This window comes from Periplaneta americana, chromosome 12, assembly GCF_040183065.1.
Source record: "Periplaneta americana isolate PAMFEO1 chromosome 12, P.americana_PAMFEO1_priV1, whole genome shotgun sequence".
NCBI classification, from domain to species: Eukaryota; Metazoa; Arthropoda; class Insecta; order Blattodea; family Blattidae; genus Periplaneta; species Periplaneta americana.
Window position 1 is genome coordinate 17,511,798 of NC_091128.1, and position 16,746 is coordinate 17,528,543.

Genomic DNA, 16,746 nt, shown 5'->3' on the forward strand with positions numbered 1-16,746 from the left:
GAAGGCATATGTCACTGTTGATAGAGATTCACCCATCGGATGGGGACATTAAGACTGGTGGTCCCCTGGGTGCTATCAACAGGAGTAGGCTACGTGTCAGCACCGGGTTTCCCCCTTTCTTTCTTCCTCACCTTTGTCATCGTCCTCATCATTTCCTACACTACACTTACACATATACTCACTCTAATACACGACGTAACTCTTAACAGATACACATTATGCATATTGTGGTCTGTCGAAGTGGTGTGCAACTTGAAAATGGATCACAGTCCTGTCATCTATCCGCGGTATGCAAAATCACGCAAGTGAAGTGGGTAGGCATTAGACACACACAGATTTCACTTCTTCGTACCGAGCTCTGGTTTCTTTTGCAGCTGTTTGAGATCACTACCTTCCATGCTACTTCAAAATACTTTTCTCTTTGCTTTTCAAGAAACATCTGGCCCTCCTTATTTCCAGTCTCTTTCATTGCATATGTCAAACAACTTGCCCAGATCTCTTTAATGTGTTTTGTTTCATTATATTACTTCCTTGCTGTCTAGCTCTTTTTTTAGATCCAGATATTTATCATAGTTTGGGAAGTTTCTTAACACACAAATCTATTCACAGAGTTGGAATCCTTGCATGCTCCCTTAGGTCAATTTGTAAGTATGTTGGAGGGGCTTGTCTTTGTCCAAGTGATGAAACTGTACACTTGGACAGTGGCGTGCAGTGACCATTCAGACAGCCGAAGCACTGAATATTATAATTGTTAGATAAATAATAGTAAATCAAGGGGCTTGCCTTGATAAAATCACAACTGATAATAATTTAAAAGAACATATATTAAAATAAGTAGACCTAATATCAATTTAAATTTCTTAAAGCTACCATTATACAACATTTGATATAAAATAACAAGCTTCTGGCTTTAAACTCACCCTTGGCACTTCTCACAGTAAGATCAACGGAACTGAAATTCAATCCTTCTCTCCTGGGAAGCAAATTTGGTAACCACCTCATCAAAGAACTCTTTTTTTCTTCCTGAGTTCTCCTAGTAGGCATACTTCAATTGGAATAATTCCAACATGAGATAGTCTCTCTTCTCCAGTAGAATTTCGAGAGTAGCTTTTGATTCTCTTCAGCATTGAAAACGACCTTTCTACTAAAGACGTACTCACAGGAATTGTACAGTCACGGAAGAAAAATCTGGCCGATGAGCAGCAAAACTCATAATGTTACTTATGCCGGTTTTGTTGTGATTATCACAGTACAGAGTGTCTAAGAGAGATAGTGTTTACCTCCCTTCGAAGTTCCTGGGCTAGGAAGGAGAGGCTTTCGGACTCTTTCTGTTCAGAATGTCTAATAGGGACACTATTGACTTCCCCTCATAGCTGCTACGCTTCGAGAGACTGACGTTCGGAATGGTTTTGTTTAAAGTCTATAATATACTGTATTTGTATAATTGCAATGTTTGTTGTGTTTTAGTCGACATATAGAAAATTGTTTTGCCATTGGTTTTGCCATTGCGGATATGAAGAATGTTGTTAATGTAATTTTTATCCCCTATGTTCGTCTGTCTTCACTCTACAGGCATACTACGTTTATGATTTATGACCACTGTATAGCCTACTTCGTGTTTTTTCTAGAGTCCTAGACACGTGACCCTGTCCATCTTTACCAACAGATTTTGTCTATAAATAGCCACAACCACTTCGAAAATCATCATTAGTTTTTCAGTTCGATAGCTATGGACGTCAAAGCCAAAGTAATTGCACTGATCGAGGAAGGCAGATTTAGTGCGGCGCAAGCTGGAGAACGCTATGGAGTTGCGACTAGAATAGTGTCCAGATGGTGAGCGCAGTATCAAGAGCAAAGATACGTAACTCGTAAACCTTTTAGCGGAAGACCCAAGGCATCAACATCACAACAAGATCTTATGTTAATAGAACGTTCGAGGCACTTTCCATTTCACACTTCTAAAATGCTTGTTGCCGACACGGGATTTCCTGCTTCCAACAGAACGGCTTCTAAAAGGCTCAATGGTGCCAATATTGTGCCGAGAAGAGTGGCGGTAAAGTTCTGACTGAAGACCATCGAATTGATCGTGTCGCATTTTGCCAAATGCATTACAACTATCCATGGCAAGAGGTCATCGTTTCGAATGAGAAAGTGTTTATGAACCACAGCACAGGGCCAGTGCAAGTATATCGACCGAAACAATCCAAGAGATTTGACCCTGAATATGTGGTCCAGAGGCAATGCATTGGTCGTTTGTCCATGTCGATGTGGGGATGGATTTCTGGTTATGGTGGCGGCGCGCTATGGAGGATTCATGGGCATATGAATGGGCATCAGTACACCAATATACTGGAAAATGTGATGCTACCTAGTGTGCGTGTGTTTCAGCCCAAAAACAAAATAAAATTCCAACACGACTTTTCTTCCGTACACACATGTGTTGCCGTGTAGCGGTGGTTCAACATTCACAGGGATGATGTTGTAGAGGTTCCATGGGTGCCAAAAAGTCCTGACTTAAATCCCATAGAAAATGTGGGGCGGAAGTGTAACGCGGTGTTAATGAACAACTACAGGGTTGGCGTCCTAGGTATACGGACGAATTGTGGGATCTCGTTTCAGATGCTTGGGATGATGTTGCATTGTCAGATAGATATATCCACAACCTTGTTAATTCTGTACATAGAAGAGTGGATACAGTGAACAATGCCAATGGTTTCTGGACAGATTATTAAGTCCAGAAGGAAACTATTGTATATCACTAGAGCTACATAGAAAGAAGAACATTTTAATTTGTGATAAAAAGAACATTCAATATTAATTATTTTACTTCAGGAATGTATATTTTCCCTTATTTTCAGAACTAAAGTAAATACTGTAGGTTTAAAAATAGAATAAATAAATGAGTTATAGTAAACCGCTTATATAATCAAACGTTTCCTTAAATCGCACAAAAATTATTTCTAATTAACAAATCTATTTATGTTCCTCTTTCGTCACTATTATTAATTGTTTACCTAAATTAATTTATATATATTTATTTCAATTTATTTTAATGTTCACTTATACCGTTTGTATTGGATTACTTCAATCAATTTATATTTATTCTACTTTATCTGACTGTTGACTTCTATATCGTCTTAGAACGAAGTTCCTATGTATTGTATCTTTCTCAATTTTGTTTACTCTTCGTCATATTGGCAGTCTGTTTTGCCAGGAAGATATTAAAATAAGAATAAACCATAAATAAATGTAGTATGAATAATTTCAAGGGGAAATTGTTCCGGGGCCGGGTATCGATCCCAGGACCTCTGGTTGAACGTACCAGCGCTCTACCACTGAGCTACCCGGGAACTCCACTCGACACCGTCTCAACCTTTCCCTTTATATCCACACAACTCGCATGGGCTGACGAAACGCCAGAGACCCACAACGAGTACACACAAGCTCTGTGTGACTTGGAATTGTGGTTTTCTGTTAACGTACACAGTAACGTATATATTATGCAAATCTAGTCTTTCAGGTGAAGCTCCCTGTAAAGCAGATTTGAATAATTTCAATTCTGCTTTACAGGGAGCTTCACCTGAAAGACTAGATTTGCATAAATGTAGTATGTCTATAGCAGCTGTGCCCAATACTAAAGTTTCAAACTTAAAATTAAAAAAAAATATTTGAACAGACCTGTATTATTAATTAATATAAATTACAATAATCACTAATTAGCAAGACATTTATGTAAATAATTTATTATTGGACGATGTCTGTGGCCCTCCAATAATATATTTTTTTTAATATTGGCCCGCAGTATTCATAAGGTTGAGCATCCCTGGTCTATAGACTAAAGAGAGACGAACAGAGGAGATGATAATGAAATCAGTAACATTCCTCATACCCGCAATGGTAAAAACAATGAAATAACAAATTTCTGTAGAATATAATATAACATAAATATTTATTTTTTATTCAGACTAAATGACTTATCAGTGTTTTAAAGAAGATCAATAAAATTTATAAAATATATATTCATTGAAGTTGAGGTTAAAATAATGCTAACGTTTTGCGCCTATTGGCATCTTCAGGCACTTGAGCCAACAATATCATGTGATACATTAATTTACAGTAAAAGGCATGGCTGTTGAATATATACATTAATCAATCTTAAAACTAACAGATTAAAATCATTTGTGCAAATTAAATGATAAACTATAGTTGAGTTAATTATTGTTTTGATATGTATGATAGTTGAATTAATTATCCTCATCTCTACTTAAATTTACGACAATAATTAAAACAACTATAGGACACAAAGATTAAATTGTAGATTTAAAATGGATTCAAATAAAATAAAATATTACCTTGTAATAAAAATTGATTACTTCTATAATGTCTTATTAATGCTTACATTTGATCGTATAATTTTACCAATTACTGGTATGTGCCGTTATTGATGTAATTATATGTATTATAATGATATAATCTTATGGTTCTTATTGATTCCAATATTAAACTTCATATTGAGTGGACGTCGAAATAATTTCAGATGGTTGAAACGTAGAATGCAGGTATGACTTTCAACAGGAAGTTGAGCTGTTCATGATGCAATTCGTTCTATAATATATACGTATCGTAAGTAACTAATATAAAATATTGCTCAAATGCCTAAAGGTGGTAATAGGCGAAAACGTTAGCATTATTTTAACCTTTAACTTCAATGAATATTTATATTTATACATTTTATTGATCTTTTTTTAAAACACTGATAAGTCATTTAGACTGAATAACAAATAAATATTTATGTTATATTGTATTGTATATTGACTTATCTGAAAATTACTACTACAATGCTTACTAAGAAAATTTTTGTAGGCCTATGTCGACAAGAACACAAGAGTTTCAACCTTATGGAATGTGAACAGAAACAGTCCGAAATCCTCTCCTTCCGAGACCAGCAACGTTGGGGGGGAGTAAACAGTATCCCTCTTAGATACTCTGTACTGTGATAATTACAAAAAAACCGGCGTAAGTAACATTACGAGTTTTGCTGCTCATCGGCCAGATTTTTCTTCTGTGACTGTACACAGTAATGTCACTAACACATTAAACTGCTGAAAACTTTTTTTCAGCATTGAATTAGTACTCAATAGTTTTGCAAGTTCACTCATGGTTTTATTTCTAAACTCTTTACTGCTGTACACTACAATCAAAATTTTCCATATGTATCTATGAGATTTTGAAAGCAACTTTCTGGGAATTGGTTAGTATATTTTTCATAGTTTTGAGGCGACAATAAATTTAAAAATTTCAGTTTAGAATAATCTTGAAATCTTACATCCAAGTGGTTATCAATATTATCAAACACTTCGCAATAGATGCGTTTATAGTTGATATTTTTTCTCTTCAGAGGCTCACCTACTTGAGACACGGTTTCTTGGAAAACCCCTTCATAATCGTGAAAGAAATTTTGTTGAAACTTAAAAACTGTGGGCCAAGGACTAAAACAATCAAATTTCAGTAATTGTAATTGTTGTGTAATGTCTCATTTAAAAGACTGACAATATTCAGAGACATTGAGGTGATGACAGAGTGGTAAATGATAATAGAGCATTGAAAATGTGATGTGGTTGTTTTGCACAGAATTTACTGACATGGCACAAAGACATACGTCCCAAGGGCCGCACCATGTGTTGGGACGTGTCAGATGTACAGAACAAGGCTGCAGTGAACTTATTCCCCTGTCATGGCATGCAGGGAAATCAGCTGTTGTGATACAATCCGGTGAGCTAATTGTGCCTTCGAATTCTATTTTATAATTGAATCAGGAATTTTCAAAAGGGACTAAGTCTGGAAAAGTAAATTTGAAGAAAACGACAAAAAACCTTTTGTATGGATCTGGATATATAACAGTCCAAACATGTTGATACACAATTTAAATGTGTACATTCTAAAGGACTTCGTTCCTTTTAATGCTGAAATCCAAGAAGAGTGTATGGAGACCCAGAAATGGGCATAAACTCAATTTACAAAAAATATGGACTTGGTCCCTTTTTCAAATTCCTCATTCAATTCTTTCTGTCATATATGAGGAGCTCACAACCAGAGTGGATCAAGTCTGCCAGTGGTCAGTTTGTGGATTAATGCAATCTCAGATGAAGAAAACTTAGATTTATTCATTGCCTTAACAAACTAAGTCAATAACTCATTTGTTACTCCAGAGAGGGCAGCATTTCCTATGGAAAGTGAAGGTTGCTAAGCATGAGTCAGGTACTTTTAAGACTCAATTTCTCAAAATTATTCCAGAAGGACTTGGTCCACTCTGGTTGTGAACCCTTCATATATTTTTACATTAATTTCTTTATTGACTACTAGAGTTCCACGAAAAATTTACTGGTCTCATTTCTTGCCCACGTCAAATGTAGCTCTATCAGTCATCATTTTCAACCATGAACGCATCATTGTAGGTAACGAATTCGGTGTTAAGAGATACTTCTGTCTCATACACAGAATTCTTTTAACTGCCAGACTCATAGAATCCATGATGGTTGGAATGACCATAACCAAATTTGTTACCAACTGACTGATCATCAAGCTACTTGTTTATATATTAATTAGTTCCTTCAGTCCTTCCTCTGTTCTTTACTTTGTTAGTTCACTTATTTATCTATCCATTAAGGTAAGATTAGAGACCTTGTATTACCAGTGTTAAATTCACCATCTTTAAGTACCCTTATCACAGAAAGTGTTACAGATATGTCTGTGAATATTTTAAACTGATTCTTTGTTATCTTAAAAGTGCTGAGCTCTTGTTTAAAAAGTGAACTTTGTGAAAATAATAAGTTATGACTTTCTACTACATATGCACTTTCTTCCTGTCTGTCCTATGTAAAAATGTGGACAGCTATTGCATTTTAGTTTGTAAGCCCCAGTTGAATTATATTTATTTGAATGTTTGATGTGATTATTTAGATATTTCTGTGTTGTGTTTTTGTTTTGTACCTATGCTATCTTGTGTTTTAGTTTTCTGAATGACGTTGCAATTTTGTAAGTATTGATATTGTGATATGTTAATGTTATGTATTTATTCTCACGCGGTGTTTGTGTTGGTTTGTTCTGTTTTTGTTTTGTCTTTTTTATTAGTGTATCTATCATGTTAGGATTATATCCATTGTCTTGTGCTATATATTTTATTGTGTTTAGTTCTTCAGTATAGTTGTCATTGTTCATAGGTATGTTAAATATTAATCTGTATGTCATTGTATGGAAAGCTGCATGTTTATGTTGTATAGGATAGTTCGATGAATTCTGTATGTGTGTTGTAGTTGTGGTTTCCTGTATATTTTGAATTCATGTCTATTATTTGTTTTGGTTATGGTGATGTCTAAGAAATTTATAGCTTGGTTATGTTCTGTTTCTATTGTATACTTTAATTTGAGATGTATTTTGTTGAGTTGTTGATGTAGGTTTTCTATTTGTCTTTTGTTTCCATTATATAGGACTATTATGTCATCTACATATCGATGCCAGTACATTATTCTCTCTGCGTGTTTGTTGTTGTCAGTGTTTAGTATGTGTGTTTGTTCTATATTATGAATGAAGATTTCAGCTAATATACTTGATATAGGTGAACCCATTGGTAATCCTTCAGTTTGTGTATAATATTTATTGTTATGTGTGAAATAATTTTGTTTTGTAATAATCTTTCTTTAATGTTTCTAAATCTTTTGTCCAGAAAGGTTTGTAGTTTGGGATCTTTCCTCGGGGCACCCATTTCTTTGCTGCTTTTAGCATAGTTGCACAAATTATGTCGTTACATTTGTCTGGGGATTCGTTCATATTAATGGAGAGGTTATTTTCTAGATCTTCTCTAAATTTAGTCCAATTGGATTTTTTAAAATTCCAAGAACATCTGTTATAAGATTTGTTTGTAGGTTTCTGATGTAGTAAAATAGAAGTAGCAATGATTTTGTGGCCAAGTCCAGGGTCTTCCAGAACTTTCCTGCTTGCCTTGTTATATATGTCTGAAGATATTAGAGTTAAATCTGGATTAGATGTTCCATGGGAATGAAGATATGTTGGAGGGTCTTCTGGGTTGAATAATAATTGGATTGATTGGGTGTTAAGAAAATCTTCTATTGAATGGCCAACAGAATTGATGCCTAAATATCCCCATTCTTTAGAATGACCACTGAAGTCTCCAATTATGAGAGTCTTTGGTGTAACTACTATATTGTCCAAATTGGGTTTGTTATTAGGGGGTTATATATGCTATACATTTTGAAGTGTTATTTATCCGAAGTTCTATTTTACAAATTTCAGATTTGTGAATAATTTCAAAGGAAAAATTGTTCCTGGGCCAGGTATCGATCCTGGGACCCTTCGCTTAGCGCATGAATGCTCTACCGATTGAGCTACTCCAGGAACTATACAAGACACCGTCACAATTCTTCCCTTTAAGTCCACACAACTCAAATGGTTTGACAAGACGCCAGAAACCCAACTTTGAGTGCACACAATTCTGTGTGACTTAAATTGTGGCTTTCTGTTAACGTACCTACAGCAACCAGTGGCGTATACTGGTTTAAGGGTCTGGGCTACCACTGACCCTATTATTACACAAAATATATTTTAAAATCCCTATAATAAAATTCCTTACCTATTTATATGTGAATTCCAGACGTCTTGATTGGGACGAAAATACTTTGATGACTTCGTCATTGAAATTATAGTTGGGCCACTTGCGAAGTTTCTGTAGAAATGACTTTTCAATGGACATCAGTGCCAAGCCGGATAAACGTTCTTGTGTATGAGTTGATCTACAGTAGGATTTTATTCGCTTCAACACAGAAAATGTTCTTTCTACCAATGCTGACGTAGCTGGTATTGTCACAATTAATGTTGCCAATTTAAGGACTTCAGGAATAACTTGGTTCAGCTGGTTTTCATATATGGCAGATAATATTTCGTGGATAGGTTTGTTCGAAAAATCAAAGACTTCTGCTGAATATATTACGCTTAATTTATTTTTCAAACATACTTGATCAAAGTGACTGTTATAGGACTGAAATAATTTGTTTAGTGCCTCATTCGGGAAGTTTTCTCTATAAGCAAAAAATTTTTGAGAATCTATAAGCTTTCCATAATCAGAAAATCTGTCAGTAATTTCCATGTGCATACGATCTAGTATGCTGTAGTACAGCTGCCTGTATTTCAATTCATCATCTCCTTTTCTTCGCTTTAATGGTGGTTCCATTGTATTGGCTGAAGAATTTTCATTTTCCATATTACTCCATATGGACGGAAACCCACTACGTCTGAACTCGGATATAGTATTTTTTAACTTTGATACCTCTTGCAAGCAGTATGCTATGTCTAGACTTTTTGTCTGAAAAATATTGTAGAGCACATCTGTATGTGCGAACACTCTAGCATAGACTTCAAGAAGAAATATATTCTGAAACTGTGTGAAAAAATACAAATATCCTTGAGCCTGCACAATTACATCATCATCATCCCAGTTTTCTTCAGAGTCATTACAAATGATATTTTCAAAGAAAGCAGTCAGTTGTTCTCTGTATTCCTTTACTGTATTTACAAGCCGAGATGTAAAATTCCATCTAGTTGGTGCTATTTTTGGGAGTTTCTTGTTCATAAATTCCTTGAGTTTTCCTGATCTTTTAGGAGATGATGAGAAAAATGCAGCTAAACCCGACTGTGTTTTGAAAAAAATGCGGCATTCTGGGATGGATGAAATAGTTTGTTGCAAAACTAAATTGAGAACATGGCTGTAACAATGGACAAATAGTGCTTGAGGATACTTTTCTTGAACTTTCGTTTTTAAGCCATTAATATTTCCCGCCATAACTGAAGCACCATCGTATGTCTGTGCAATTAACTTATTGCCGACATTGTAGCTATTCTGCTATAACACCTTCCACATGCTGAAACAAAGCAGCAGCAGTTTTGTCCGAACTGACATTTGTGAATCCTATAAACCGTTCTTGAACATTGGCAGTACTGTCGACGTATCTTAAAACAGTGGACAATTGACTCTGATCACTTGTCATCAACAACAATGGCCACAAAAGGTGCTTCCTCTATTTCAGATTTTATGTTCTTTATCATAACCCCACTTATAGCAAATATTAAGTAATTCTGAATTGCGGGAGAAGTACCACGAAATACTGTTGAACTCTCAAGATGATTGGCCAGTAAATGGTCAAATTCACTTAAGGAACTTAAATATTCAATATAATTTCTTCTATTGTCTGATTCCACACTCTCATTATGATCCCGAAAAGCCAATTCTTGTTTTCCTAGGAAGTAGACTGCGTTAATAAGACGCAGTAAAATCTCCCGATTTCTTTTCACAAGAGCATTGTGTGGTTGATGTGTAGAGCTTTTTGCTTATCTAGCTGTAAATCAATTCTTGTCTTCCCAAAGTTTGCAAAGTTCATGCTACTACAAATATGATTTGTCGTGTTTTAGGACTGCCGTTCGAAGGGAGTTCATATTAGAAAACTCCTCTTTTGACCACACATTAGTTTCGCGGCTAAATAACAAACATGGCCAGCAAAATAGTTTAGACAGTTTAGAGCTACCACACAACCAATTCCACTTACCATATGATGTTGAAGTGAAATGGCGTGTGTACTCACGCTGTTTTTCTTTTACGTTCATGGACAAATTTAACTCAGGAGTTGGTCTTTCCATTTTCACAATTTCAACTTTCTCGTTGTATGTACGACGGTTAAAAGGCACTTTTATTAAACCTTCTATTACACAGTCATTTTCAACACAAACCTCTCCAGAAACTTGTTCTGTCATATTTTTCACAATATCACTTAATTGGGAAATTAAAAACTTCATAATTCACAATTAATATAACTCTTAGACACTCGAACAAATCACAAATTTAAAATACTGAACTGCAAGAACACAATCACATTCATGAGCTAGCGTACTAAGCCTATTGTTGCTTCGCACCTTCGAAGAAACCGATCACGAGAGCGGCAACTCACCCGGCCTACACTGCACGATAGAAACAGGTAGCGGGGGACAGGCAGTTGTGCGACAGGACAGCGTGAGCGGAACGGTCACAGGCTACCCCTCGTAGCAGCGGTTTCTGCAGTGATGCCGCCTTGACAACTTGTTTCTTTTCGAGAGCAGAGAGTGCATATAAATCTAACAATTGCTTTAATTTTAATTACTTTGGTAAAACTAATAATACAAAATTATTACATTATGTTATATCATAAACTTTTTCTTTTGTAATTTCCTTGGGCTACCGCCGGTAGCCCCGGTAGTCCACAAAATACGCCCCTGACAGCAACAAATATATTATTCAAGCCTGCTTCACAGGGAGCTTCTACCTGAAAGACAGATTTGCATAATATATTCGTTACTTCAGATTTGTCTTCCTTAGTCATTTGTTTAACAATGTTAAAGGTTGAAGTTATTCCTCTTTTGATGCCAACTAGTATGCCACTAGTTCTTTGTCTTGCTTTAGGTTGTAGAAATGTATTGTAGTTCTTGAAAACAAAGAACTGTAATTTTTGAGCTGTAACATTGGCTTCCATTATTGCAAACATATCAATGTCTTTATCTATTAGAATTTTATGTATTTCAGTTTTCTTGGTTTGATTAAGGCCTCCAGCATTCCACTGTAAGACCTTCAGCTGAGGTAGAATTATATTGTGTTTTGTCTTGTTATGTGATGCTAAAATAATCTCCATCCGGAGATCCAAATGAGGGGACTTTTTCACCTCCGGAATATTTTACTTCGGATTGTATTTGTCATTTGAGCATGTTGGATGGTCGTTTTTTTCTATGTTCATTAAACATAGTTCAGGGGGCACCACGAGAAGGCGACCATCATCACCCCCAGAACACCAATATAGCGCAACATATTGTTGTGGCGGAAGTCTAGCCTTGTTTCATACTGAGATTTAGTGAATTGATATCTCCTCTCTAGTCCCCCTCAAGCTTCCGAGTCAAGGTCGTAGCCATGCCTTTAGAGGTTTAGAGACTTCTGCCACAAATCTCACACCAAACTCTGCATCCTGGAATGACTGCCAACAAGGATGTGAGTGAAAACCAAGTGTTGCGATACATCATTATTGCAAACTTATAGACCTATTGTTACTAGGTATAATAACTCAATAACTCCCGAAGAGGAAATCTCAAGCCTGGTTTGACAGAGTGTGCTATGAAGAAAGGCAGAAAGTCAAACTCCTACACAGAGCAAGGAACTCATCAAATACAGAAATCTTGAAGCAATATAACGAAAAAAGAAGACATTACAAGAAACTACTGAGAGAAAAAAGGGCGAGCCATCTTGAAAAGGAAGCGCAACAACTGATCAAATTTGCAATGGACGGTCCTTTTACGGCCCTCAAGACAACAAGACCCTCCTTTCCAAACATGATACAAATGCAGATTTGGGTAGACCACTTTCGTGAGATTCTGAACCAGAGTAGAAGCGATGCAGCACTGCCGGTACAAAGCAGTCACCACCCAATATTCCCAAAAATAACGGAGCAAGAGATATTAGCTGCTATAATGGGAACAAAAACTAGAAAAGCAGCAGGGTCGGACGGCATTGCAAACGAGCACCTTAAACTGGCAGCACCGCACCTAATCCAGACATGGACTCAGCTATTCAACAAGTGCCTGGAATACGGCACCATTCTGGAAAAGTGGAGACACTCCACCATCAAAGTTCTTTATAAAGGCAAAGGTGCTACATCCTTGCCAGATGCTTACAGAGGCATAGCGCTGGAGAATCCACTATTCAAAGTCTTCTCAAAAGTTCTGACAAAGAGGCTATACGACCTGACAGACAAAAGGATCCCAGGAAGGGGAGAGCCACCTTGCATGCCATAAACAACCTGTTGTCCGACATCCAAGTGGCACTCAGACATCCCAAAGGGAAACTATATACAATATTTATCGATTTCAAAAAAGCCTTCGATCTGCTCGACAGACAGATCATAATGAAGAAGCTCGAAACGATAATTGGAGACAACTACCTGACCCACATCATCAGGTGTATTATGACAGTCAACAGGGTGACCATAGACGACAACATAACGACATCGACACCTATAGTTCAAACGAATGGAGTCCTCCAAGGTGATCCAATAAGCCCTCTGCTATTCAATATCACCACGGCAGATGTCGTCCAAGCGCTAAAAATAGCAAACTGTAAAGCTACCATATACTTGTACTCAGATGATATGGTCCTATGCGTGACGAAACATAGAGATCTACAAGAAAGTTTCAACACCCTCATAGCATGGACAGAAGAAAACGCACTACGCATAAACAAAAGCAAGACTTTGCAGATGGTCTTCAGAAAAGGAGGAAGAGTGGCAACACATGAACTGGTGTATTACGGACAAGAACCACTGAAACAATCAAGCCACTACAAATACCTCGGAGTAAAATTCCAAACAACGGGCACGTGCTTCAGCAAACATATCGCGGAAAAATCAGTCGCAGCCATAAGAGCCATCAATGACATCAAACTCATAAATAGACTATCTCTGGACGCAGCAAAACAGCTATTCACCACAAAAAATTTTCGAATATTCGCCTACGGCCTGCAAATAGTATGGATATATCTGAAGAAGAAAGATCTAGAACAACTGGAGAAAGTAAAAGCCACGTTCCTAAAAAGAGTACTTGGGGTGTCAAAAATGGCCCCCTCTGGGTAGACTTGTATACTAACAGGCACGGGAACCATTTCTGATAGAAGAGCTGAGGCTATCGCACCATCTGCGATATTTTATTTAGATATTTCCATTCAGCCCGTATCTTTTTTCATCAGAAAACAATCATAAACCTATGCAGTAAATTCATATTGTGGTCCCGCCGCTGAACGTCTTACCTGCCCTGCTACGAGGAACTCTCTGTAGAATAGGAGGTGGGGACCACTGTTTTACGGGCTGAATGGAAATATCTAAATAAACTATCTTAAGCAATTTGAAAAAAAAAAAAAACATTGTAGCCTATTTTCAACAAAGTTAGAAGTTAATAAGTTTATAATTACTTTCAGAAATATAATACACATTTCGTGTTAATTATTCCGGCAATGCATGGCAATTACTGCAAATGCTTCTGTTAAAGAAAATGTTGAACAAAACACATAAAAACCCTAGGAATAGTAATGCAGAAATTTAACTCCATTCAGGCCACTCAACATGGCATTAGCACTGATTTTTCGGGATTTGTTTAATTCTCTTTCCCCTCAGCAATTTCTCAACATTTGGAACTATTGTTTGTATAGTGCAAAATGTGACAGCACATTTTAAGTTGTGATCCGATACTTGGCTTCCATGACATGGCTTGTTTATCTTCATCATAGGAAAAAATTACTGTTCCCACAGATATGTGAATCCGAAAATGTATGTCTGTACAATCGGGGAAATCTAACACATGGAAAGTTCATATAAAAGTCAAACAACTTCTTTTGTTTTGATATTTGTCCTTCAATTCACTATCGTAAAGTAAATCAATAAGTTCCAATTACGAATAATAATCGAAAATCAAATCGAAAATTTTCCTAGTCTTTAAATCTCGAATCAAATTCCTGGCGCAGATTGCATGATGTGTGAATGTATTCTTCGAAATCCAAAGTCTTAAGAAACTAGTATGCCTATATCGTTGTTAATTTTGAAAAATGTGATGTAACTTATCCTTTCAGTTAAGCTAAGGTTCCATAATTAGAGATGGGTTCATATTAAACGCCTTCACTGTCATATAACTTTGTAATAATCTTGTTGTTACCTTGTAGAAAACACTTTAAAGCATTCAGGTAATTCCATTAAGAAGGCAAGTTCACAAATCCATTTTTTCATTTTTCACTTATGATACAGACTTTTCTTCTTCCTCCGTGAACGATGATGTTTCCTCCCTCAGTTCAAAGAACCTATCCAATAATTTGCCACGACTTAGTCACCGCACTTTACTATATTATGACAGATCGCTAAGAAATAATTTCATGGGATAAATTAACGCTTTTCACTTTGTCCCTTAGACTCCTTATTACACCCGTTTTACTTCCAACCATGGAATGAGCACCATTGCTTGCCAAGGATATAAGTTTATTCCAAGGGAGTCCAAAATAATTTCTACAGCCTCTACATGAAAATATCGGAACCAGTAGTAGTATCTTTTATGAGAACAATATATAAGAACTCTCCTTAACCTAAAGGTTTTCAATAGCGCCTCTTACAAAAATCACCAGTTGGGGATTATCGCTCACATAAGTATTTTCATCTACTGCCAAAGAATAACAAATGAAAGACTGACAAACAATTACTAATTGCACCTGAACGTCCTTGGCTAGACCTCGGATGGGATGCATCATAGTGGAAGGACACAAACTGATAGATTCGAACTCCTACACTTGTTGTGAGAAAAATTCTTCAGTTATAATTAAACATTCTTCAAATTTTCAATCTTTAAAAGGTTTCTAATATTTTACTATTACAAGTGAAATTTTATAACTGAGTCGCACAGCCGATTCACTAACATTGTGATCTTAAACAACTTCTAGCTCAGTTTCCTTGAATTGTTGAATTAATGCTGCACGCTCTTCTCTTTGTATCTGCCATATTCGTTCCTGTTAGTTGTATAATGCATCTGTAAGTTGTATTTCTTCAGTGTGGCCTACGTTTTGAAGTGTTTTCTGCTCCTTACATCTCTTGTTTGAATGGATGGCAAGAACCGCCTCTGTTCACTACAACACAACGTCACAAACTAGTCCTCTGCCTGGTACAGTAAGCACGCATCAGCCAAGCACTGCCCAAGCCCGCTCATACGCGAGTTGATGATCACTGATCTAAAACTTTCAAGGTCTAAGCAGAATTTAAAAAAAAAATGTTAAAAAGCAATTATTCACACATTTTTCGGTTCTTTGGTGAAAAATGCAACAGTGAGGTGCCAGAACTCTGACAGATTACTAATATTTTAAAGGCAAAGCCTGATATTATAGTTATTTTTGTCTTTAGAGTTCCCTTACCACAATGAAAACACAACATTACTTTGCACAGTCAAGATCTGTTTGAATTATGCCTGAATCTATAATCTCGAAAGCTCTATAATTGGGATTTTTATGACTAGCACTTGTTGTAGATGGAACAGATTCTACCACAGGTGAAGTTCTTTGTTATAATATTTCCATATTTTCAGTTTAAACCCATTCTTCACTGTTTTTTAGGTTAGGTTTTCACCATTTCTTTATCAAAACCCTAGATTTATTACTCTGTTTAAAGGGTCTTTTGCCCTTGTTACGGAAATTTTTCAATCTTTTCATCAAATTTTACAATTATTTACCCTACTAACATAATATATTCTATTTTCACTGAACCAACATGTATTATAGGCCTACCGGTAGGCTGTATTCACTTATTTTCTTATATATAACTTACAGAGAGTTCTTATACAGAACAGTCCCAGGTAGTAATGTTTCAACGGCTTAATGACAGTAGTGCAGAGCACCTGTCCTGAGGGAGCTAAGCGGTAAGGAGTGGAGTGGGACTTGTCAGTGTAGAGAAGTATGCACAGACTTGTCAGTACACCTGACCACTTGCCATCCTACAACAGATTTGTTGGAGGTTGGAGTGGGACTGGTCTGCATGGGAACTCTCTGTAGGCCTATACATTCCTTTATACTACTTACAAACGGTCAAATACACTAAAATAATATTATTCTATCTACAACACGTACTAACAGACGAAAGTTTTGTA

General features: G+C 36.4%; 1 protein-coding gene and 1 long non-coding RNA gene across 2 annotated transcripts in view; one reads left to right on the top strand and one right to left on the bottom strand.

Moving 5' to 3' along the window:
* Window positions 1-16,746, bottom strand: part of LOC138710199 (DNA polymerase alpha catalytic subunit-like) — a 558,528-nt gene that overhangs the window by 107,613 nt on the left and 434,169 nt on the right. The window lies entirely within an intron of this gene.
* LOC138710207 (uncharacterized) overlaps window positions 4,965-16,746 on the top strand; it is a 40,835-nt gene continuing 29,053 nt past the window's right edge. The window contains exon 1 of the long non-coding RNA XR_011335172.1: window positions 4,965-5,772. This is a non-coding gene — a long non-coding RNA (uncharacterized lncRNA). The remainder of the gene's footprint in view (window positions 5,773-16,746) is intronic.